This window comes from Elaeis guineensis, chromosome 4 (assembly GCF_000442705.2).
Source record: "Elaeis guineensis isolate ETL-2024a chromosome 4, EG11, whole genome shotgun sequence".
NCBI lineage: Eukaryota > Viridiplantae > Streptophyta > Magnoliopsida > Arecales > Arecaceae > Elaeis > Elaeis guineensis.
Window position 1 is genome coordinate 70,432,730 of NC_025996.2, and position 25,511 is coordinate 70,458,240.

A 25,511-nucleotide genomic window follows, 5' to 3' on the forward strand; every position below is an offset into this window, starting at 1 on the left:
AGTGTCCCAAAGCCAATCGTCAGCCTGTTGACGGTTGTGCTCCTTTTGTATTAGTACATGAATTATAAATAAATAAAAGTTATTTTGATATTTTTTCATCACAAATGTTTCATCTTCTAATGAACTCCTGTGTTGTGGTGAAGTCCTTAGGACTATTTAGACTCGACAAGGAGGATTTGTCGCTTAGTCCTTAAACATGTTCGCGACCAAATGAATGTTTGTTACCAAGGACGACAATATTTATCGAGCATAGGGTCGTTGTGTGCCATATGGGTTGGTTGTCCTCATAACCAAAGAGTGTGGAGACACTTCCTATGGCATACAGGTGAGATGTAATGGTACATCTGCACTGAACGTTGACCAACTCCGGAAGCTATTTCTGCTGTCAAGATTTGCTCCGATGGGATATGGGTATAAATGTCTCTCCGACCTGAGACCGCCACGGTGACTTGCAAGCAACTCACTGCACTTAGGCACTGGACTACCTGAATTTCTAATTCAATGACGGAAGGCTGCTGGGTGTAGTCAAGTACTTGACTTGTCGGTGCGTGTGTCAAGATGGGATTGACCACTCCAGTTTAGGAGCTGTGTACAGTCATATTTTAATTTAGCAAAATCTTGGCCAGGGTAGTCCTAGTGAGGAGTCACAGGACTAATTGAGTTGAGCACGATTCGGATGATATCATCAGGGTTGACAGTTTAACCCTGAGTCGTCCTAAACACAGGGGTCAAAAGGGATGAATTATACGGTAACCATATTCACGTAGGTTCTGAATGTTGCGATTGTGATTATTCGACCTATCCGGTCATCGGGTACCATTGCTAGATGGTCACTTCGATTAGTACAGAATTGGTTCCTGTGCTACCGGCTTAGGTTCGAACCTGCGGGGTCACACACATTAGTGGTTCCTTTCTGATCAGATGGTTGATTATGAGTCTTATGTGAATGGGACTCTATGATTGAGAATTAAGATTCTCTGATCATGAGTTCCACATATTTTGGGTACTGGGGTCAAAATTTTGAATTTTAAATTTTGAATTTGAAATTTGAACTCTTTGATCAGGGTTTCATATCGATGGTCTCTGATGCCTGATTGCCCATCAAATTTGGACTCAATATTTATGAGAGGTTTAATTAGTAATTTGATCGCTAATTAACTCAATTTGATTGAATAATTATTTTTGGATCAAGTCCAATTGAATTGGATTCAGTTTGGATTGACCCGATTAGGTTAAATGTTGACCTAATCGCTAAGGTGGTTTAGTCCCTGATTTGATTAGGGGTTAGGTTTAGTTAATTTCTGATTTGATTAAAATTTTATTGAGCCTAATTAATCCTAATTAAGTTAGATTTAATTTATTCTAATTGTGCTTAACCTATTTAGATTAGGTTGGCTCAATTAGGTTCAAACCACCTTGACTTTTCTCCCTGCGCCACCTCACTTCTTCTATGCATATTTAAATTCATGAGAAGCAACTTCTTGTGAATTTTTTCCATGCAGAAGCCATCCCATGCCCACCCTTGTGTGCCAAATATCTAGATAAAAATAAGTTGGTTGGCCATTCAAATTCAAAAGAAAGTTTGAATTTGAATGAGCAACCAACTAATCCATGCGCCATGGTCTTATCTTGTGTGCCCCATATTTTACATGAGAAAATATTTCTCATGTAAACTCTCTATGTGCAAATCAACTCACGCCCCTTCTCTTCTCATGCACAAGTGGATAGGGATGAGTTGGTTTTGCATTTGAATTCAAATTTGATTTGAATTCAAATGTGCAACCACTTATCTTTATCCTCTCACGCGGATAAGACACGTTCGACGTTGTTTTAAAAAGAGGAGAAAGGTGGGACGTGTGTAGAAATTTTAGGAGAGAAACTTTGGGGTGTGAGAAAAGTTTGTGTGCAAGGTGAAGGTCCAAAACCTTCTGAGAGAAAAAGAAAGAAAAGAAAGAAAATTGAGCGCAAGGTTTCTAGTGTGTACCCTAGGGTTTCTACCTAGGGTTTGGGAAGTGAGATTGGTGTGCCACGAGTGTCGTGAGTCCACCAAATTTTAGGGAGAGATCCATCAGCCTCTCAAGCAATCGTGCAAATGATCTGGAGCATCTGAGGAGTCGGCACACATTGATCGAAGGAGTTCGATCAACATCTGCCATAAAAAGGGTGAAATCACGAACTAGCATTCGTGAGGAGCTGATCAGACGGGAGCTTCGTGTGGATGATCCGTAGAGGCCAGATATTTGTGTGGCTGTGACGTGATGATCAGAGCTCCCCGACAGTGATCAGATTACGGTGATCGACTACCCGCAAAAGGTGATGTGTTCTGAACACAGTACTGTAAAAGGTTTATTGATTCAAATTTGAATTTCAAATTTAAATACATGCTGTTGTATCATATTTAGATCCTAGTGTAGGGTTAATTAGTATTAATTAATGAGATTAATTAATAATTCTGCTGTAAAATAGTAATTTTGAAAAAGTTTTAAAATTACCATTTTGCCCCTGCACTAAATTTTCGCTACAAATGGTATCAGAGCATGGTTCTAGAATATGATATACATATGCATGCGTAGATTAAGGTGTAATCTATAAGTTTAAATTTGAAATTCAAAATTCAAAATTCAAAATTCAAAAAAATTTGAAATTTGAAATTTGATATTTGAAATTTGAAATTTGTTAGAAGTTTCAAATTTGAAATTCAAAATTTGAAATTTGAAATTTGGTTGAAATCTCAAATTTGAAATTTGAAATTTGAAATTCGAAATTTGAAATTCAAAATTCAAAATTTAAAATTCAAAGATTGAAAATTCAAAATTTGAAATTTGGTTGAAATCTCAAATTTGAAATTTAAAATTTAAAATTTGAAATTTGAAATTCAAAATTTAAATTTTGAAATTTGTATATTTAGATATACTTGATCCAAGTAGAAAGTAATCTAATTGGGTTGGTTGCCATGGTCGTCCGGTTATAGGAGAAAAGTAGGGTTTAAAGGCCCTCTCTTCCCATTCGATGGGGTCTCCTATGGCGGTAGGGGTGCCGATGCAATTATATCCCATGCCGATGAAGCAGCGAAAGGGCTTAATTAAAAAATTTATCATGAATGTGTTAGATTAGATCTAAAAATAATAAAAAAAAAATTCATGATTTATTTTGAGTTATTTTCTGTTATGAATTGAGCAATGAGATTGCTGTTTATGAAATGTGCTGATCCGTTTGTGAAATGAGTCAACACATTTGGTGAACAGAAAATAAAATCTTTCAAAATTTAAAAATTTATTTTCGAAATGCCAAACCCTGATCCATCAGCCCAAGTACTTAATTAAAAGAATTAAGTATTGTCTAGTAGGTCTAAAATTATGAATTAAGACCTAAGACAATTGCATAAACTTGTCGGTCAATGGGTTAGATGAATTAGGTCCATAATTGGGTTAGACCTAAGGTTAGCTTAAAAAATGGACTAAATGGAGTAATTGGTCAAATCTAATCAAAAGTTGAATTAGATTAGGTCAAGGATACTCTAGACTCAATTTCAATAGTTGTAGTTGAATGGGTCTATGTCTTTAACTAGACCAAGATGGACTTAATTCATGGCTACGCGGTGGAGCCCTATTTACTAAGTTGATCAAAATTAAAACTAATGAACCGGTTGGTGTCTAAGGTAAGTTCGGCAGTTTTGACCAGTGGTTCTTAAGCGGGAGCTACTCGCATTGATTCGATCATTGACGAGTTAATGGCAAATCCCCACCACTGATCTCACTTACCTGGCCAATCTGGTAAGTTAGATTTTGATTAGATCACTTAGTGATTAGAGCTCACCCATGTCATTAGGTAAATCAGTGTGACTGATTTAGGTGCTCCTAATGCCAGCTTTAATTAAATCCTTTTTTAATCTGACTTGGTGAAGTCAGTGGGAGGATTGAAATTGGCTGGATGATTTCTTCTCTACTATTCTTTAATAAAATCCTCAAAATTATTAGGTCCCTAAAATGATTAAGTTATAATGATAACTAAGTCATAGCCTCCCATTAAGTGAGTGATAATGAGTCCATTAGTTCAATGATCATTGGAGGCCCAAAGGCCTGGTGCTCATTGGCTAATGAAATTATTATTCATAATATGATAATTTGATTGAGTCTTTCTGATGGTGGTTAGGTTGGCCGACCAAAATCGGGCCTGATCATTTATTGATCCGATTCACTAAATTAAGTCATGTTAATGGTTGGACCTAACCAGATCTTTTCAGTGGAGGCCAAAGCCTACTGATTAGGTTCTGGGGCAAAATCAATTACTAGAAGTTGTTTAGAGAAACAACTGGTTAAGAACCTACCCATAGATGCACATGGGTTGACCAACCAAAGTTGGGCTCGTGTGTAGTCTGTGTGGATTCTAGTATCCATTAAGGAATTAAAGTAATTCCTCAAATTGGAGGATGAGGCTACCAGTTCGTAAAAATATTGGAAAAAACTTTAGACTAAAGTCCAAGTCTTTAGTATTAATTTATGTACTAATAGAGGTCTCATTTGCCTTTAAGCAGCTATGGCCACTACCCTGTCGCTCCGGTCATTATTAGATAATGACAAGCTCATAGGACCCAATTTCGATAGCTGGTATCGAAAATTGAAAATCATCCTTGAGCATGAGCGGATCCTTTATGTAGTAACGGATCCAGCACCTGAGGAGCCAGCTCCGAACGCTAGTAAGGTGATCCGAGATACTTACTTGAAGTGGCTCAATGACCGCACCACCGTTCGATGTATTATGCTGGCAGCAATGAATGATGAGTTCAGCCGAAGGTTTGAGAACGCCCAGCCACAGGAGATGCTTCAAATATTGAACGACTCCTTTGGCACGCCTGACGATGTTGAAAGGCACAAAACTAGTTGTGCCATTTTCAATGCTCGGATGAGGGATGGGGCCTCAGTCACTGATCATGTACTGTACATGATCGAGATGATTGAGCGCCTAAGCAAATTGGGTTTTTCTCTGCACGAGCAGCTCGGTAAGGATGCGATCCTTAATTCCTTGTCCAAGTCCTTTCTCCCATTCCTTACTCATTTTCGAATGACAAAGCCTGCAGTAAACTACCACGGATTGTTGGGGTTGCTGCAGAACTTTGAGAAGGATCACCAACTCCATAAGGAGTCGGTGAATGTAGTGGGAGGGTCTTCTTCTCGTCGTCAACCCTTTGGGAAGGGGAAGAAGAACAAGAAGAAGAAAAATAAGAAGGTGCAATCTCATGCTGGGACAGTAGCACAGGGTCAGACCAAGAAGCGCAAGCATGACCAGAGCCAGGCGGAGTGCTTCTTTTGCAAGAAGCAGGGGCATTGGAAGAGGAACTGTCCTCAATACATTGCCTCCCTGGACCCGAACAGGCCAAAGAAGAAGCAAGGTAATTATATGATAACTCCTTGCAACTTTTCGATTTGTGATACTACTGCCTGAGTATTGGATACCGGAAGCCCTTATCATATTTGTAATTCGATGCAGGGTCTGCAGGTCAGTAGGAGATTTGATGAAGGCGAGAGGTTCCTGAACGTTGGAGATGGAAGCAAAGTTTCAGTTCTAGCTTTAGGAATCATAAGTCTTGTAATCAATTCTCGTAATGTAATTCTAAGTGAATGTCACTATTGTCCAAGTTTTTTATTAAATATTATTTCTGTAGGCCTTTTGGCCATGTACGGTTATGATTTTTTAATAAAAAAAATATTTACAATATCATTTTGAATGGTGTTACAATATTTGTTGGATAATTAAATAATAGAATTTACTTACTATCACAGCCTGTTAATGTGGTTCAAAACTTCGGTAAACGCTCTAGAATAGATAATGTGTCAGAAGTCTACCTTTGGCACTGTAGGCTAGGTCATACCAATAGGAACAGGATAAACAGGTTGGCTCAAGAAGGAATTCTTGAAGTTAGTGATTGTGAATCACTTCCAACCTGTGAGTCCTGTCTTTTTGGGAAGATGACCAAGTCACCTTTTACTGGAAAAGGTGAGCAAGCCAGTGAACTCTTAGGTCTGGTACATTCTGATGTATGTGGACCCATGAGCTCAAGTGCAAGAGGTAGATTTTTCTACTTCATAACCTTCACAGACGACCTATCTAGGTATGGGTATGTCTATTTAATGAAGCATAAGTCGGAATCATTTGAAATGTTCAAACTATTCTGAAATGAGGTAGAAAAACAAACTGGAAAGTGTATTAAAACTCTTCGATCTGATCGAGGAGGTGAATACCTTTCCAATGAGTTTCTGACGTATCTAGGGGAGAATGGGATTCTCTCTCAGTAGACTCCTCCTGGAATACCACAGCATAATGGTATGTCTGAAAGGAGGAATCGGACCCTGTTAGACATGGTTCGATCCATGATGGGGTTTGCTGGTCTACCGATCTTCCTCTGGGGATATGTGCTCGAATCGGCTTGTTACCTTCTAAATAGAGTTCCGAGTAAGTCTGTAGCCAAAACGCCATATGAGATATGGATAGGACGTAAGCCAGTACTCTCGCACCTTAGGGTTTGGGGGTGTCCGGCTTATGTTAAACGTTTAATTACAAACAAGCTTGGACCTAGGTCTGACAAGTGTAATTTTATTGGGTACCCAAAAGAGACCAAAGGGTATTATTTCTACCTTGTTGATGAGCAAAAGGTGTTTGTCAGCCTTAAGGCAATTTTTTTAGAAAAGAAGTTCCTTAGTGAAAAAACTATTGCCTCTAAGGTCGAACTTGACGAAGTTCGACAGGTGGAAAAACCGACACATGTTACTGAACCTGAACCGAATTTGATTAGATCAGATCCGAAGCCCATTGATTATGCACTCTTAAGGCGGTCTGGTAGAGTACCACATCAATCGGACAGATACTATGGTTTCTTGATCTGGGATGGTGATCCTATCGAACTTGATGAAAACGATGAGGATCCGATCACCTACATGGATGCAATGCAGAGACCTGACTCTAAGAAATGGCTAGAGGCCATGAAATCCGAAATGGAGTCCATGAAGGTCAACGATGTGTGGACATTGGTTGACCCACCCGAAGGAGTAAAACCCATAGGGTGTAAGTGGGTCTTTAAAAGGAAGAGGGGCGCAGACGGAAAGGTGGAGACCTATAAAGCCCATCTGGTTGCCAAGGGATATCGTCAACGTTATGGTATAGACTATGATGAGATGTTTTCTCCTGTGGCAATGCTCAAATCCATTCAGATTATGCTTGCGATAGCTGCCCATCTGGACTATGAAATCTGACAGATGGATGTGAAGACAGCTTTCCTAAACGGAGAGCTGGACGAAGAGGTGTATATGATACAACCTGAAGGGTTCACATCCACAGATGAGTCTAAGGTGTGCAAGCTACAGAGGTCCATTTATGGACTTAAGCAGGCATCTCGGAGTTGGAACATACATTTTGATAGGAGGATCAAAACGTATGGCTTCGTTAAGAACGGAGAAGAGCCCTGCATTTATAAGTGGGCTAATGGTCCAGTAGTAGTATTTCATGTATTGTATGTGGATGACATTCTCTTAATCGGGAATGATGTCCCTACATTACAGGGAATAAAGATTTGGCTATCATCACAGTTCTCCATGAAGGATCTGGGAGAAGCTTCCTACATCCTAGGGATGAGGATCTATAGGGATAGATCCAAAAAGTTTCTTGGCTTATCCCAGTCCACGTACATTAATACTATGCTGAAAAGGTTCAGCATGGAAAATTCCAAGAAAGGCTATCTACCGATAGGCCATGAAAATTCTCTCTCGAAGAGGGATTGTCCGACAACACCTCAAGAGAGAGAGCGTATGGGTAGGATTCCCTATGCTTCGGCAGTGGGATCTATCATGTACGCCATGACATGTACACGACCAAATGTGGTATACTCACTAGGGGTAGTGAGTAGATACCAATCTGATCCAGGAGAGAATCACTGGAAGGTTGTTAAAACCATCCTGAAGTATTTAAGAAATACTAAGGACCAGTGGCTTATATATGGTGAATCGGACTTGAGACTTATAGGGTTTACAGACTCTAGTTTCCAGTCTGATCATGATGAAAGCAAAAGTGTGTCAAGATTTATTTTTACCCTTAATGGTGGGGCTGTCTGCTGGAAGAGTTCCAAGCAGCACACTGTGGCTGATTCAGTATGCGAGGTGGAGTATATTACTGCATCAGATGCTGCCAAAGAAGCGGTGTGGCTGAGGAAATTCATCATCGAGCTCGGAGTAGCACCCTCCCTTGTTGGTCCAGTTCTGCTCTACTGCGACAGCTCTGGAGCCATTGCTCAGGTGAAGGAACCAAAGGCACACTAGCGGACGAAGCATATTCTGCGTCGCTACCATCTCATCCGGGAGATCGTGGATCGAGGTGACGTCGACCTTCAGAAGATCGACGGGAAGGAGAACCTGGCTGACCCATTCACTAAAGCCATTGCGGTGAAGGAGTTCAACAACTACAAGTCGAAGATGGGTATTAGATACTGCACCGATAGGCTTTAGGCCAAGTGGAAGATTATTGGGAATAGTATCCCAAAGCCAATCGTCAGCCTGTTGACGGTTGTGCTCCTTTTGTATTAGTACATGAATTATAAATAAATAAAAGTTATTTTGGTATTTTTTTATCACAAATATTTCATCTTCTAATGAACTCCTGTGTTGTGGTGAAGTCCTTAGGACTATTTAGACTCGACAAAGGAGGATTTGTCGCTTAGTCCTTAAACATGTTCGTGACCAAATGATACGTTGTTACCAAGGACGATAACATTTATCGAGCATAGGTCGTTGTGTGCCATATGGGTTGGTTGTCCTCATAACCAAAGAGTGTGGAGACACTGGTATGGCATACAGGTGAGATGTAATGGTACATCTGCACTGAACGTGACCAACTTCGGAGCTATTTCTGCTGTCAAGATTTGCTCCGATGGGATATGGGTATAAATGTCCCTCTGATCTGAGACCGCCATGGTGACTTGCAAGCAACTCACTGCACTTAGGCACTGGACTACCTGAATTTCTAATTCAATGACGGAAGGCTACTGGGTGTAGTCAAGTATTTGACTTGTCGGTGCGTGTGTCAAGATGAGATTGACCACTCCAGTTTAGGAGCTGTGTACAGTCATGTTTCAATTTAGCAAAACCTTGGCCAGGGTAGTCCTAGTGAGGAGTCACAGGACTAATTGAGTTGAGCACGATTCGGATGATATCATCAGGGTTGACAGTTTAACACTGAGTCATCCTAAACACAGGGATCAAAAGGGATGAATTATATGGTAACCATATTCACGTAGATTCTGAATGTTGCGATTGTGATTATTCGACCTATCCGATCGTCGGATACCATTGCTAGATGGTCACTTCGATTAGTACAGGAATTGATTTCTGTGCTACCGGCTTAGGTTCGAACCTGTGGGGTCACACACATTAGTGGTTCCTTTCTGATCAGATGGCTGATTATGAGTCTTATGTGTCTGGGACTCTATGATTGAGAATTAGGATTCTCTGATCATGAGTTCCACATATTTTGGGTACCGGGGTCAAAATTTTGAATTTTAAATTTTGAATTTGAACTCTTTGATCAGGATTTCATATCGATGGTCTCTGATGCCTGATTGCCCATTGGATTTGGACTCAATATTTATGATAGATTTAATTAGTGATTTGATCACTAATTAACTCAATTTGATTGAGTAATTATTTTTGGATCAAGTCCAATTGAATTGGATTCAGTTTGGATTGACCCGATTAGGTTAAATGTTGACCTAATCGCTAAGGTGGTTTAGTCCCTGATTTGATCAGGGGTTAGGTTTAGTTAATTCTTGATTTGATTAAGATTTTATTGAGCCTAATTAAGTCTAATTAAGTTAGATTTAATTTATTCTAATTGTGCTTAATCTATTTAGATTAGGTTGGCTCAATTAGGTTCAAACCACCTTGACTTTTCTCCCTGCGCCACCTCACTTCTTCTGTGCATATTTAAATTCACGAGAAGCAACTTCTTGTGAATTTTCTCCACACAGAAGCCATCCCACACCCACCCTTGTGCACCAAATATCTGGATAAAATTAAGTTGGTTGGCCATTCAAATTCAAAAGAAAGTTTGAATTTGAATGAGCAACCAACTAATCCATGCGCCATGGTCTTATCTTGTGCGCCCCATATTTTACACGAGAAAATATTTCTCGTGTAAACTCTCTATGCATAAATCAACTCACACCCCTTCTCTTGTCACACACAAGTGGATAGGGATGAGTTGATTTTGCATTTGAATTCAAATTTGATTTGAATTCAAATGTGCAACCACTTATCTTTATCCTCTCACGCGGATAAGACACGTTTGATGTTGTTTTAAAAAGAGGAGAAAGGTGGGACGTGCGTAAAAATTTTAGGAGAGAAACTTTGGGGTGTGAGGAATGTTTGTGCATAAGGTGAAGGTCCAAAACCTTCCGAGAGAAAAAGAAAGAAAAGAAAGAAAATTGAGCACAGGGTTTCTAGTGTGTACCCTAGGGTTTCTACCTAGGGTTTGGGAAGTGAGATTGGTGTGCCACGAGTGTCGTGAGTCCACCAAATTTTAGAGAGAGATCCATCAGCCTCTCAAGCAACCATGCAAATGATCCAGAGTATCCGAGGAGTCGACACACATTGGTCGAAGGAGTTCGATCAACATCTGCCATAAAAAGGGTGAAATCACGAACTAGCATTCGTGAGGAGCTGATTAGACGGGAGCTTCGTGTGGATGATCCACAGAGGCCAGACATTTGTGTGGCTGCGACGTAATAATCAGAGCCCCCCGATGGTGATCAGATTGCGGTGATCGACTACCCGCAAAAGGTGATGTGTTCTGAACACAGTACTGTAAAAGGTTTACTGATTCAAATTTGAATTTCAAATTTAAATGCATGCTATTGTATCATATTTAGATCCTAGTGTAGGGTTAATTAGTATTAATTAATGAGATTAATTAATAATTTTACTATAAAATAGTAATTTTGAAAAAGTTTTAAAATTATCATTTTGCCCCTGCACTAAATTTTCGCTACACGCTCCCCTTATTAGGAGTGACTGATCCCTTATTGATCACTCACAACCTTCATGCATTCTTCACCATATTCAGAATACCCCATACAAAGATCAAAGAATCAAGTTAGAAAGTGGACCAAAATATGAATCCAAGTATACAAGGTACCATGATGATCTCAGATCAAAAGATCACTTATACAACTTTCACTAGAGAAACATCAGTTGATATATAAATAAGACTCTATTTGATATTCTCTCGCAGGTTAATTCAATGAACTCATTCTCTAATGAGCACCCATATCTTTGTATTAGTGTCACCACATAAGTGGTTGTGAGATCAACTACCCTCATTTCTGAGCAAACATAGGACATGCCAGTCTTACCAATATCATTGATCTCTGACTCAATGTACCAATAACTAGGAATATTTTAGGTCAGGGCTATCAAGAATTTAGGTCTCACTAGCATGATCTCATCACAGCCCTAAAATCATTATCCAGACCTATGGAGTTCATTATAATCTAAGAACAATAAGATGCAGCATATAATGAATCAAAAATATCTATTTTATTAATAATATAAATATCAATTACATGAGTTTGGAAGATAAATTGCAATAAACATCTTATCGCATCCCATATATGATTGATTTGTAGGGCATTATTCTTTCAATCTCCCACTTGCACTAAAGCCAATCACCCCGATACTTGATACCCATGCTATCAAGGTGGCGGTCAAACTGCTGCATTGACAAGGCCTTAGTGAATGGATCTGTTATATTATTCTTGGTGTCAATAAGCTCTACGATCACATCGCATCTTTCGACTATCTCCCGAATGAGGTGGAATCGTCTTAGGATGTGCTTGAATTTATGATAAGACCTTGGTTCTTTGGCTTGAGCAACTGTCCTAGTATTATCACAATAAAAGAATACTAGTTGTTCAATCTCTGAAACCACACCCAACTCTGTGATGAATTTTTTTATCCAGACAGCCTCCTTAGTAGCCTCACTTGCAGCAATATACTCAGTCTCAGTGATCGAGTCAGCAACAGTTTGCTGTTTGAAACTTTTTCAACTTACTGCACCATCATATAGAGTGAACATATATCCAGATATAGATTTGCTATCATCCAAATTAGATTGAAAATTAGAATCTGTATAACTTTCTAGTTTCAAATCAGATCTACCATATATTAGAAAAATATCTCTAGTCCTTCTCAAGTACTTGAGTATATTTTTCACAGCTTTTCAATGATTCTCTCCGAGATTAGCTTGAAATCTGCTTACAATATCTAAGACATATGCCACATCAGGCCTGGTACATAACATAGTATACATAATCGATCCTACAGTCGAAGTATAAAGAATAGAACTCATTCTATTTCTCTCTTTAGGTGTCTTAGGAGACATCTTCTTAGAGAATTGTATGCCATGACCTATGGACAAGTAATCTCTTTTACTTCCCTCCATGTTGAACCTTTTCAACACAAGGTCAATGTATCTAGACTGGGATAAGCCTAGCATCTTTTTTGATCTATTCCTATAGATATTTATACCAAGTACATAGGATGCTTCACCCAAGTCTTTCATAGAAAATTTTTGTGATAGCCAAGTCTTGACCGATTGCAACATCAGGATATCATTTCCAATGAGCAATATGTTATCCATATACAGGATCAAGAAGATAATAGCATTCTCACTAGTCTTCTTGTACATACAAGGTTCATCCATATTTTTAATGAAGCCAAATGATTTGACTGTCTCATCAAAATGAATGTTCCAGCTCCTCGATGCTTGTTTTAATCCATATATGGATCTATTCAGCTTGCATACCTGATTTACTCTCCCATTAGAGATAAATCTTTCTGACTAAGTTATATAGACTTCTTTCTCAAGATTTTTATTGAGGAAGGCAGTCTTGACGTCCATCTACTAGATCTCATAGTCATAGTATGCTGTAATAGCAAATATTATCTGAATAGACTTGAGCATGGCTACTGGCGAAAAAGTTTCTTTATAATCAATATCTTATTTTTATCTGAAATCTTTTACCACTAGCCTAGCCTTATAAGTCTCTACTTGGCCATTTATTCCAATCTTCCTTTTGAAGACCCATTTGCAGCCTATTGGGGTCACACCCTCAGGCGCATCAACCAAAGTCCAAACTTGGTTGATATACATGGAGTTCATTTCGGATTTCATAGCATTGAGCCATTTGTCAGAGTCACTACTCATGACAGCTTTCGAATAGGTCGTGAGATCATCATTCTCAATGATGTGGGATGTATTGTCATTCTCAATGACAAACCCATACCTGAGTGGTATATTATGCACTCTATTCGATCTTCGAAGAAGAGATGTGTGTAGTGGCTGTGCCTCAATAATGGGCACATCTGGTTGAAAATTATTTTATGAATCCTAGATGGATTGTAGGTTTTAAACTTTCACAAGTTTGATAGACCTCCCACTGCCTTCTTCTTGGATAAATTTTTTCTCCAAAAAAATAGCATGCCTACCAACAAACACCTTTTGTTGAGTAGGATTATAGAAGTAGTATCCTATACTCTCCTTGGGATAACCTACAAATCTAATCTAGCATCCAGCTTATGTCCATCAACATTTTTCACATAAGCTGGGCAACCCCAAATCTTAATATGCTTAAGATTGAGTCTTTTTCCTTTCCATATTTCATATGGAGTACTAAAAATAGATTTAGAAGGTACTTTATTTAAAATATATGCTGCAGCCTCGAGGGTATATCTCCAGAAAGATATCGAAAGATCTGTGAAACACATCATGGACTGTACCATATCTAATAAGGTATGATTTTTTCTTTCTGTAATTTTATTTAATTATGGAGTATAATGAGGTGTCTATTGAGAGAGTATTTTATTTTATTTTAAATAATCAGAAAACTCACTAAACAAGTATTCTCTTTCTCGATCAGATCGAAGAGCTTTAATACTTTTACCAGTTTGTTTCTCAACAATTCTTTGATACTCTTTAAATTTGTCAAAGATTTCAGATTTATATTTCATTAAATACACATATCCAAACCTAGACCTATCATCAATAAATGTGATGAAATAAGAGTATCCACCTCTGACTTGAGTCAACATTGGACCACATACATTAGTATTACAAGGTCTAAAATGTCACTTGCCTTTTCTCCATATCCAGTAAATGGAGTCTTGATCATTTTTCTCATATGGCAAGATTTACAAGTTTTATATAATTCATAATCATAAGGATCAAAGAATTTATCTTTGAATAATTTGTTAATTTTTGACTCATTTATATAGTCAAGTCAGCAGTGCTAGAGGTATGTGACATTCACATCCTCTCTCTTTTTTTTTCATATTATCAATATAAAATATATTATCATTAAGTGAAAGAAATAAAAGACCATTATCAATAAAAGTACTTCCATAATATTTATTAAAAAAATATATAGAACAATCATTATTTTTATATTTATTTCAAAATTTTGTTCCAATAACAGTGGTATAGAAATAATATTTCTAACAATATTTGAAATATAATAACAGGTCTTCAGTTTCAAAATTTTGCCTGAAGATAATTCCAAAATCCTGATTCCTATGGCTTCGGTCTGAATGGACTCTCCACTAATGCCGAACAGCTCGAAGTCACCTTTATTCAGACTTTTTATTTTCTATAGACCCTGTAATGATTTGCAAAAATATGAGCCACAGGCAGTATCCAATACCCAAAAATCTAACATTGAAGTACTTAATGATAAATTAGTTTGTATCATATACAAATTTTTAGCAACATTTGCCAGTTTCACGGTTCCAAGGTACTCCTTGCAATTTCTCTTCCAGTGGCCCTCTTTACCATAGTGATAGCAAGTACCTTTGACGGAGACCTTCTTCGCCTTCTTCTTGGAGATGCCAGCCTTAGAGTTCATCTTTTTTTAGAATCTTTTTTTGCCTTCTTCTTATCAATCTTATCAACAAGAAGTACTAGAGCCTTTTTACCTTTGAAATGGCTCTGCTGTTTTCAGCATGTTCAGCAGTTCTGGTAGGCTGATGTTCAGTTTGTTCATATGATAAATTATGACAAACTGAGAAAAGGAGTTAAGAAAAAACTGTAGGATCAAATCTTGGCTTAGCTCACCATCCACGATAAAATTCAGCTATCCCAGATGAGTGATCAAATCAATCATCTTCAGGACATACATTTGCACAGAGGTGCCTTCAGTCACGTGAGCACGGAACAATTGCTTTGATATCTCATATTGAGCAGTTCGACTTTGTTCCCCATATAACTCCTTAAGATTAAGGAGTATAGAGGGAACATTCATATCCTCATGCTGTCTCTGAAGCTCATTGCTCATGGAGGTAAGCATGATGCATTTGATAGTCACACTGTCATCTTTCCACATCTTATATATGGCCCTTTCCTCCTCAGAAGCATCTTTCTCAAGAGAATCTAGTGCAGGTGTATCCAGAATGTAGGAGACTTTCTCCTGAGTGAGAACAATTCTCAAGTTTCTTAACCAGTTGACATAGTTAGGTCTAGTCAACTTGTTTGCATCTAGGATGCTTCTAAGTGAAAGTGAGGATGCCATGTGAATAGTTAATCTACAATAATAAGAACACAATATAAGCAGATGACTCATGATGATATTCACAACTAGACTAGAATTTTTATCTAATTGTGTCTCTCACTATTTTATCAAACTTCATAGCCCTCAAATATGAAAATTGAGAAACATACTAATATTTCTTAATGGGGTTGAGATCTCTATTTCTCACAAATACCTTGTGAATAGCACAACAAGTATTTCTGAGTTCAAAAGTAGGTAACTCTTTACCAATTGTACCTCTACAATTCTCAATATTTTTCTCTCTAACCTCTAGATCACATATAATCTTGTGGATATAGCACAACAAATTATAGTATTCCAATTAAGTTGATCCTTCAATCTTATATGGTCATACTTAAAGAATGCTGCCCTTATGGATAGCATAATAAAACAACACTATTCAAAATATGCCATAAGTATCAAAATGCACTTGATCAACATCATATCAATTTTTATAGTAAGCCTTGTGGATAGCACAACAAGCTCACAAAGATCTTGACATACTCTATTGATCAAGTTCGAAGAAAGGCCCTTATAATGTCTACATTGCTAATTAATCTAAGTTTGAAATTCAATAAGATCATATTGATCAGGTCAGTAGGTGGGAGGCACCCCGTAGCTTTTCTTAGACACCAATAGAGTTGATCAGGCTAGCATATGGACCTAATTAGAAAATTACCTTTCACATTTTCCTCGACACTAATTGATCTAAAGAATTCGACTTTTGAATTGAAAATAAATCCCGACATTATAATTTAATATAATTTTTAAGAAAAATTTTGAACTGGTCTCGGCACATCCTAACTACATCTACAAAAAATGTACTCTATATAATATGCAATATGGCATGTAAACACAAATCACAATAGCAATCATATAATCATGCCAAAAATTCAAATAAGGGTGCATTAAAAGTCATAACATATGACACGTAGAATCAGACAGGAGTGTACATGATGTTTTGGTGACAAACTCAATATCCTTATTTGAAATTAAAATATTGATTTGATTGTAAGGAATAAATGGTTCTGATTTAGATCAATCCTTGTGATGTTGATATTTTCTTTAGATGATTTAAAATTATATCAAGAACTAGAATATTGAAAGATTTGAGGATGAGATTACAACTATGAATCCATGTAAGAAAAATTTTGAGGATGAAATTTATTTTTAGAGGGGTAGAATGTAATATCCTAGTTCCAAATTAGATCTCCAACCCAAAAGAGTTAGCATGGATCTTAGGGATATGAAAAAAAAAAGAGGAACTTTTAAGCCAGCATGTGCTGGGTTGTGGCTTCTTTGCCAGAACTCCCATAGGAGTTCTTTTTCTTCCACGATCAAGAATCTAAATACCACCTGGAAACCTGATTGAAATCAAAAATAAACTCTTCCCTGGGAGGTCTATTTAAAGAACTCAAATCTTTAGTTTTTTTCTCATCAGAAATCACAAGTTCACCACCTTTTTCCTCTTCTTTTCTTCTAGGATTATCGTTTAACCTTGATTTGGTCATCAGAAATCAAGTCAAATCCCATCCAAATTAGGTAAAATCCCTTCCATCTTATCTCTCAATATCTCCTAGTTTAGATCTAGAATTTTTACTAAATTTATTTTGCTAAAAATCATTTGAAAACCATCATTTTTGGATCCCCCATTTTTCCTTTTCTTTTTGGTTTTTCCCATCACCATTTGTTGCCATCGGTCATTGGATTTGGCTGGTTGGCATCATCGGGGACTACCCCTCCTTCCTTAAGGGTCACCGATGGGGATGGTTGCCATTCTAGCTTGGGAACAAGGAGAGCAAGAGCTCCCCTATTCCGTGAAAGTAGAAGAAGAAAGAGGATCGCATGGGTCCTCTATTTCCCATAAAAAAAAAGAAAAGAAAAAAGAGAGGGAATTTCTCTCTCTTTCCTCTCCCTCCTCTAAGTTGAATCCTACTTTCTCTCTAGAAAGCCAACTTTCACTCTCTACAAACTTTCTCTCTCTAAAATTTTATCTCTCTAGACCATTTCTCTCTCTCTTTCTTGATGGATTTCTCTCTCCCAAAGTTTTCTTTCTAAGATTAGCCTAGTGAAAGGCTTCCTTTTGATGATTTTGATCGAGTATAGTGAAGGATCTGATTCTAAATAGGATTTTGATTTAAAATTTATTTAGATTTAATTTTGAATTAGAATTAATATAAAAATATCATTTTGAATAATAGATTTTTTGAAGATTCTCTTAAAGGTTAATCAATTTATTCGTTCAGTGATCTGTAAAATATAAGTAATGAATCATCTTCTCGAGATATTTTATATCTATTTTAAAAGTAAATAATTATTTTTTAAAATTATGTATAATTTATGAAATTATGTTTGAACAAAAAGTGATTCTGAAATACTATAGTTTATTGATTATGAATATGTTCAGTGAAAATTATGATATGTTATGATACAAAAGTATTTTAATATAGATCATATTTTTGCTCTCAGCCTAACTATATTTTAGTGGGCCCTGCCAATGGAAATTATACATTGGTACTCAATGGACCCTACCAATAGGGGTTGTGCACTGGTATTTAGTGGTCCTGTCAATGGAGGTTGTGCACTGGTATTCAGTAGACCTCACCAATGGAGGTTAAAAGTTGGTCATAATCATGGCTGTTGAGTTATGAGTATTTTGATTTGAATCAGATTTATGATTATATTGTATATAAAAATTTAAAAAGATTGGATTTACATTGAATTAGAATGAAATATATTTTTATATTTATTCACAGTATTATTCTTAAAAATTATATAATTATTTGAAATATCTAGTTGAGATATTTGTTACTTATTGGGTTCTCTAGCTCATTACCTCTTTTTTTATTTTTTTCAGATTCAGATAATTAATTATGAGCATAGGTAATAATGTTGGGATAGAGCTTTTAGAGGTGAGATTTAGCATTATCAACTACATTGAACTTAGATTTATTATTTTATTTTTGATAAAACTTTATTAGATATAAGATATTTAATTTAATTATTTAAATTAAAATTAAATAATAATTATTTAAATTTTATTTCACTGTGATGCATTGATATCGTGATGAGATGCCTTGCATGCTTATGGAGAGAGTTCTTCATAAGTATGCGGTGGTTGTCATGATCTCTGGCTTGCGATTTCAGATCGGAGATGTGATAGAGGAGAAGCACATTATCGAAGGTAGCATCAGTGGCAACTGACTGCCAATGGCTGCTTCGAGAGGGAGTGCAAACCACCGAGATGGGCATGACTACCAATGGAGGGAGGAGGAGCACGATGTTGGAGGTGGCATCGGTGGCAATCGATGAGTGTGATGCCTGATGGTTGCAATGGCTAGTGGCTACTCCAAGAGGGAGGGCAGAGCATGGAGATGGGTGCGATGGCCAGTGGAGGGAGGAGGAGCACGTCACCGGAGGCGGCATCGGCGACCACCAGCAAGCGTGATGCCCTGACGGTTGTGGCACTGGGCGTTCATCAGCCTTCATTCGAGACTCTAAAATATGGTACCACTTGGGCCTTAGAGCCTAAGCCTCAACTCATTTTTTATTTCTAAGTGGAGTTAAAAGGCTGATAAAATAGATGATCTATTTAATGAGAGCTGAAAAAACAATGGACTTCTTAAAATGAAATGTTGTTGTGGCAAATTCTTGATTGTTATTACTAGAGAAGTCTCAAAGAAGCATGGAGGGGAAGGTCTGCACAAAATGTAACTATTGTACACTTTTCTAGGGTCAAATTGATTACTAATCTCCTTCCCAAGGAATATATATCTAGAAAAGGTAGTCCAAATGATGTTGAAAGTTAAAGTACATTTTCTGCAAATGGATATACATTTTGCCAGATGATGTTTCAAACTATCAATTGCTTTTTTTTTTTGAAGGAACAAATTATCACTTGCTTGGGATTATGGTTGACTCATTAGAGTTCCCATACCTAACATTTTTATCAGCTACCTAAGCTTGCATCAAACATTTAATACATTCCACCAACCCATGTTGTTTTCAGTACTCGAAATCATTATGGTCAGCTTGAGCACCCCAACCTCGAAGATCCCTCACAGAATCATTGGCTTATTATATTGAAATCATACTTAACTACAATAATATTATTTCATACATAATATTATTGAGTCTGATAATCTGTATCCCATTAACTACATCCAGTCATATTTTAAATAATATTACTTCGTATGAGAATAAAAAGAAGGATAGCCACCTCTCTATGAGTAGAGATATTTTTTAAATTATACTTAAATATTTTAATTGATTGATGTAGGACTAAAATTGAATCAAATATAAATTAGATATCAATATATTAATATCTATATTTTCATTTTATTATAGTAATATAAATAACAATGGGTTATGAAAGTATATATCTATACTTATTTTAAATAAATGAAATATAAATTAAACACTAAAAGTATAAATATGAATAAGGTATGAATCAGATAATTAAATTTTATAATTACATAATAAAAAATATTACTAAATAAATGATAAATAAAATTAATAGAATAGTAATATGATTATATATATTTAAAAATTAATAAATAGTATATAAAATTACATAATATCATAAACAAACTAATATATTTGAATAGATAATTGTGACAATATAGACACAAATACTAACAAATGTTGTGCTCAAATTTCTATCCACATTCATATAGATCCAAATATGATAATAGATCAGATATTCATTCAATACACTTTCATCCTTAATTAAAAAAGAGTAAACATTTAAAGTATATCTTATTTTAAATGAAAGAATTGAAGAAGAAGGAGAAGGAGAGATGGAAGGGTTTAAAAATAATTAAAAATAAAAATAGTAAGAAATAATAGATTTAGAAAGTAGCTTCATGGAATTAGGATCATCGGATGTTCACAAAATTTGTCCAAATAGCCTATAATACATGCTATGCACAAAATATAGTTTTTTTAATTATTTTAATTATTTATAAAAATATATAATAGCTATAATAAAATAGATAAATAAAATCAAATATTATTTTAAAAAAGATCGCATCCCATGCATCACATAGGATTATAAGCTAGTAATAATACATTTTTATCAATAGATAGTTTAATAAAAATATCATACAAATATCTTTCATTCTTTTTTTCATTCCTCTTATTCCAAAAAGAAGAAGGAATCATTCCTATCTATCCTTCCATATTTCAGCAAACATATGGAAGAATGGATGGAAAATATGTCCGCCCTCTTTGTTATCCATCATTCCTCTTCTATCCATCCTCCCTCCAATCCATCTTTCATATCAAACAAAGAGTCAGAGTGTTAGAGGAGCTTGAGTGACTATTGGCCTAGTGTAGAGTATTTAGAATATATTTGAATGAATGATTGATGACTTAGGGCAAGATATTGGGTGTAACTACATTGAATGTTTTGTAGATAGGTCTCAAATATTAGAATGTGATTGGAAATAAAGTATTGAAGTTAAACCAAGACTAATGACTATCAGGAAATGAATGAAATGATGCAAATTAGTAGACAAATGGTAAGTTAATAAGTAGACATCTATCTAGCAATTAGGAAGGACATGTATAAATTTAAAATTGTAACCATTTGAGGTGCTTTTTTCTAACTCCAAAAATAGAGAGTTTTGATCCTGCATGAGGTAGAAATAAAGTGAAAGTCACAAATTGATGATTAGAGATTGGGGTTGTCAATAATCTTTTGTGGGATCTGGAGGAAAAATGATCTTCTCTAAAGTCATTGCCACATTTTTCATATTTGTATCTCTTTTATTTTTAATCAATATTATCCCTTGTTTCTCTTAGTTTATTTGTTCAATTACCATGCTCCATGCTAGCAGCATCCTAGTAGTAAAAGTTCTTAAGGGTTCAAGGTAGTAAGACCGACTACTGATTCTCTATACTTTTTTGTTTGAACTAGTGGCACATGGGGTGCATTGATTCAATCAAGTATCTTGGTCTAACCCCTTTTACGTCCAACAAAGCAAGCAACAATGGCACAATCTTAAGATTGCTATTAGATTAATCTAGTTAATGATAGTGATCATAGGAATGGTAGGTCCTTTATCACCTATCTAATTTGTCAACTTGGCTCTCAATTTTCTATGAAGGATCTTGGTACTCTACATTGTCTTATGGGGATCAAAATCACAAGAATGGTTGATAAACTATATTTGACTCAAACAAAACATACTCTTGATCTTCTCCTTTGAGCCTCCACGGATTGTTCCAAACCTTATAACTCTCCAACTATTGCTTCGAGCTTTCTATCTAACAATCCATTGTTGGAGCCTTCCTTCTATCATGGTATTATTTGTGCATTACAAAATCTCACTCTCACTCAACTAGATCTTGCCTTAGCAGTAAATTAAGCTTGCTAGTTCATGGATGCCCTAATATCCGACCATCTTGTTGCAGTAAGGATATTGATGTACCATATGTTCCTACTCAAGATGAGAAAAAAAGATCTCTAGAGTATTTGAGTGGAAAGTAGTTGTTTCAATCACTTGACCATAGTTTTGAGCATAGTGACAATGGGCTTTTGCTTGCTTTTATCATTGTATGCTATATTAACATAACAAACTGGGAATATTAAATCTCTTTTATGTATTACAAAATATATTATATACATATCAAATGGATATTTATATATTTTATTCTAAAAATTATGTAAAAATAAATAGATGATCGAAGTAGGTGCTGTGGGAGAAAGTGGCGATGAAGTGTGTGTCCCATGACTCAATGCAGGGGCTGTGGGAGTTCATGGTGGAGATATCGAGCATAGGGAGGCTGCAGCAGCAGAGCTTGGTCCCGCTTCAAGGGTGGTATCAGAAAAGAAATGAGTTGATGTTGGTATACGGATACATGCCCAATGGTAACCTCAACCAGTAGATCTTCAATGAAGGGAAAAGGGAGACCGTGGGGTGGGCGGCGCAGCGATGAGTGCTGGCAAACGTGGTGGAGGGATTGTAGTACCTGCATCAAGGGTGGAAGCAAGTGGTGCTCCACCGAGATGTGAAGAACAACAACATACTTCTGGAGGGCGAGATATGGGGGAGACTTGGAGACTTCTGGCTGGGCTGTACAAGCGAGGGGCGGCACCGAGCAACACCAGGGTGGTGGGCACACTGGGGTCCCTGGCACTGGCACTGGCATTAGTGACGACACCTTTTGGTGGTGAGTGATGTGTATAGCTTTGGGGTGATGGTGTTGGAGGTAGTGTGCAGACAACATCCGATCGAGAGGACCATGAGGGTGGAGGATGAAGATTGGATATTATTGGAGTGGGTGAGGGAGATGTATGCAGAGGGGTGGTTGGTGGAGCTGGTCGAGATGGGCGTAATGGCTAGTGGAGCGAGGAGGAGCACGTTATCGAGGTGGCATCGATGACAACTGACAAGCATGATGCCCGAACTATTGTGACAGCCAGTGGTTGCTCCGAGAGGGAGACAAAGCACTGAGATGGGCATGATGGCTACTGGAGGGAGGAGGAGCATGATGCTGGAGGTGGCATTGGTGAGTGTGATGCCCAATGGTCGCAACGACTAGTGGTTGCTCCAAGAGAGAGGGCAGAGAACGAAGATGGGTGCGGCTGCCAGTGGAGGGAGGAGGAGCACATCACCAGAAGTGGCATCAGTGGCAACCAGCAAGCATGATGCCCTGACGGTCGCGGCACTGGGCATTCGTCGGCCTTCATTCGGGACTCTAAAATATGGTACCACTCGAGCCTTAGAGCCTAAGCCCCCATTCATTTATTTCAATGTGGAGTAAAAAGGCTGATAAAATAGATGACCTATTTAATGAGAGCTGAAAAAACAACAGACTTGGTAAAACAAAATGTTGTTGTGGAAAATTCTTGATTGTTATTACTAGAGAAGTCTGAGAGATGCATGGAAGGGAAGGTCTGCACAATACGTAACCATAGTTTACTTTTTTGGAGACAAATTGATTACTAATCTCGTTTCCAAAGAATACATATCTAGAAAAGATAATCCAAAATAATGTGGAAAGTTAAAGTACATTTTCTACAAATGGATATAGATTTTGCCAGAGGACATTCAAACTATCACTTGGTTTTTTTTTTTTTTGAAGGAACAAACTATCACTTGCTTGGGATTATGGTTGACTCATTAGAGTTCCAATGCCTAACATTTTTATCAGATACCTAAGCTTGCATCGAGCATTTAATACATTCCACATACCCATCTAGAGGTGGGTAAATAAAATCTTTTATTCACTTCACGTCATTTTCGGTACTCGAAATCATCATGGTCATTGAGCTTGAGCACCCCAGCCTCGAAGATCCCTCACAGAATCATTGGCTTATTACATTAAAATCATACTTAACTACAATAATATTATTTCATACATAATATTATTGAGTTTGATAATCTATATCCCACTAACTACATCCAGTCATATTTTAGATAATATTACTTCGTATGAGACTAAAAAACTGATAGCTACCTCTCTATGAGTAGAGATATTTCTTAAATTATACTTAAATATTTTAATTGATTGATTTAGGACTAAAATCGAATCAAATATGAATGAGATATCAATACATTAATATCTATATTTTTATTTTATTATATTAATATAAATATCAATGGATTATGAAAGTATATATCTATATTTATTTTAAATAAATAAAATATAAATTAAACACTAAAAGTATAAATATGAATAAGGTATGAATCAGATAATTAAATTTTATAATTACATAATAAAAAATATTACTAAGTAAATGATAAATCAAATTAATAGAATAGTAATATGATTATATATATTTAAAGAATTTATAAATAGTATATAAAATTAAACAAGATCATAAATAAACTAATACATTTGAATAGATAATTGTGATAATATAGATACAAATACTATCGAATGTTGTGCTTAAAATTACTATCCTCATTCATATAGATCCAAATACGATAATAGATCAGATATTCATTCAATTCATTTTCATCCTTAATTAAAAAAAGTAAACATTTAAAGTATATCGTCTTTTAAAGGAAAGAATTGATGAAGAAGGAGAAGGAGAGATGGAAGGGTTTAAAAAATAGTTAAAAATAAAAATAATAAGAAATGATGGATTTAGGAAGTAGTTTCATAGAATTAGGATCGTCGGATGTTCACAAAATTTGTCCAAATAGCTTATAATACATGCTATGCACAAAATATAATTTTTTTAATTATTTAAATTATTTATAAAAATATATAATAGATATAATAAAATAGATAAATAAAATCAAATATTATTTAAAAAAATTGCATCCCATGCATCGCATAGGGTTATAAGCTAGTAATAATATTTTTTATCAATAGATAGTTTAATAAAAATATCATACAAATATCTTTTATTCTTTTTTCATTCCTCTTATTCCAAAATGGAGAAGAAATTATTCCTATCTATCCTTCCATAATTTACCAAACATATGAAAGAATGGATGGAAAAATATGTCCATCCTCTTTCTTATCCATCATTCCTCTTCTATCCATCCTTCCTCCAATCCATCCTTCATATCAAACAAAGAGTCAAAGCCCTTAGAAGAGCTTGAGTGACTATTGGCCTAGTGTAGAGTATTTAGAATGTATTTGAATGAATGATTGATGACTTAGGGCAAAGATATTGGGTGTAAATACATTGAATGTTTTGTAGATAGGTCTCAAATATTAGGATGTGAGTGGAAATAAAGCATTGAAGTTAAACCAGGAGTAATGACTATCAGGAAGTGGATGAAATGGTGCAAATTAGTAGACAAGTGGTAAGTTAATAAGTAGGCATCTGTCTAGCAATTAGAAAGGACATGTATAAATCTAAAATTGTAACCATTTGAGTGCTTTTTTCTAACTCCAAAAATGGAGAGTTTTGATCCTTCATGAGGTA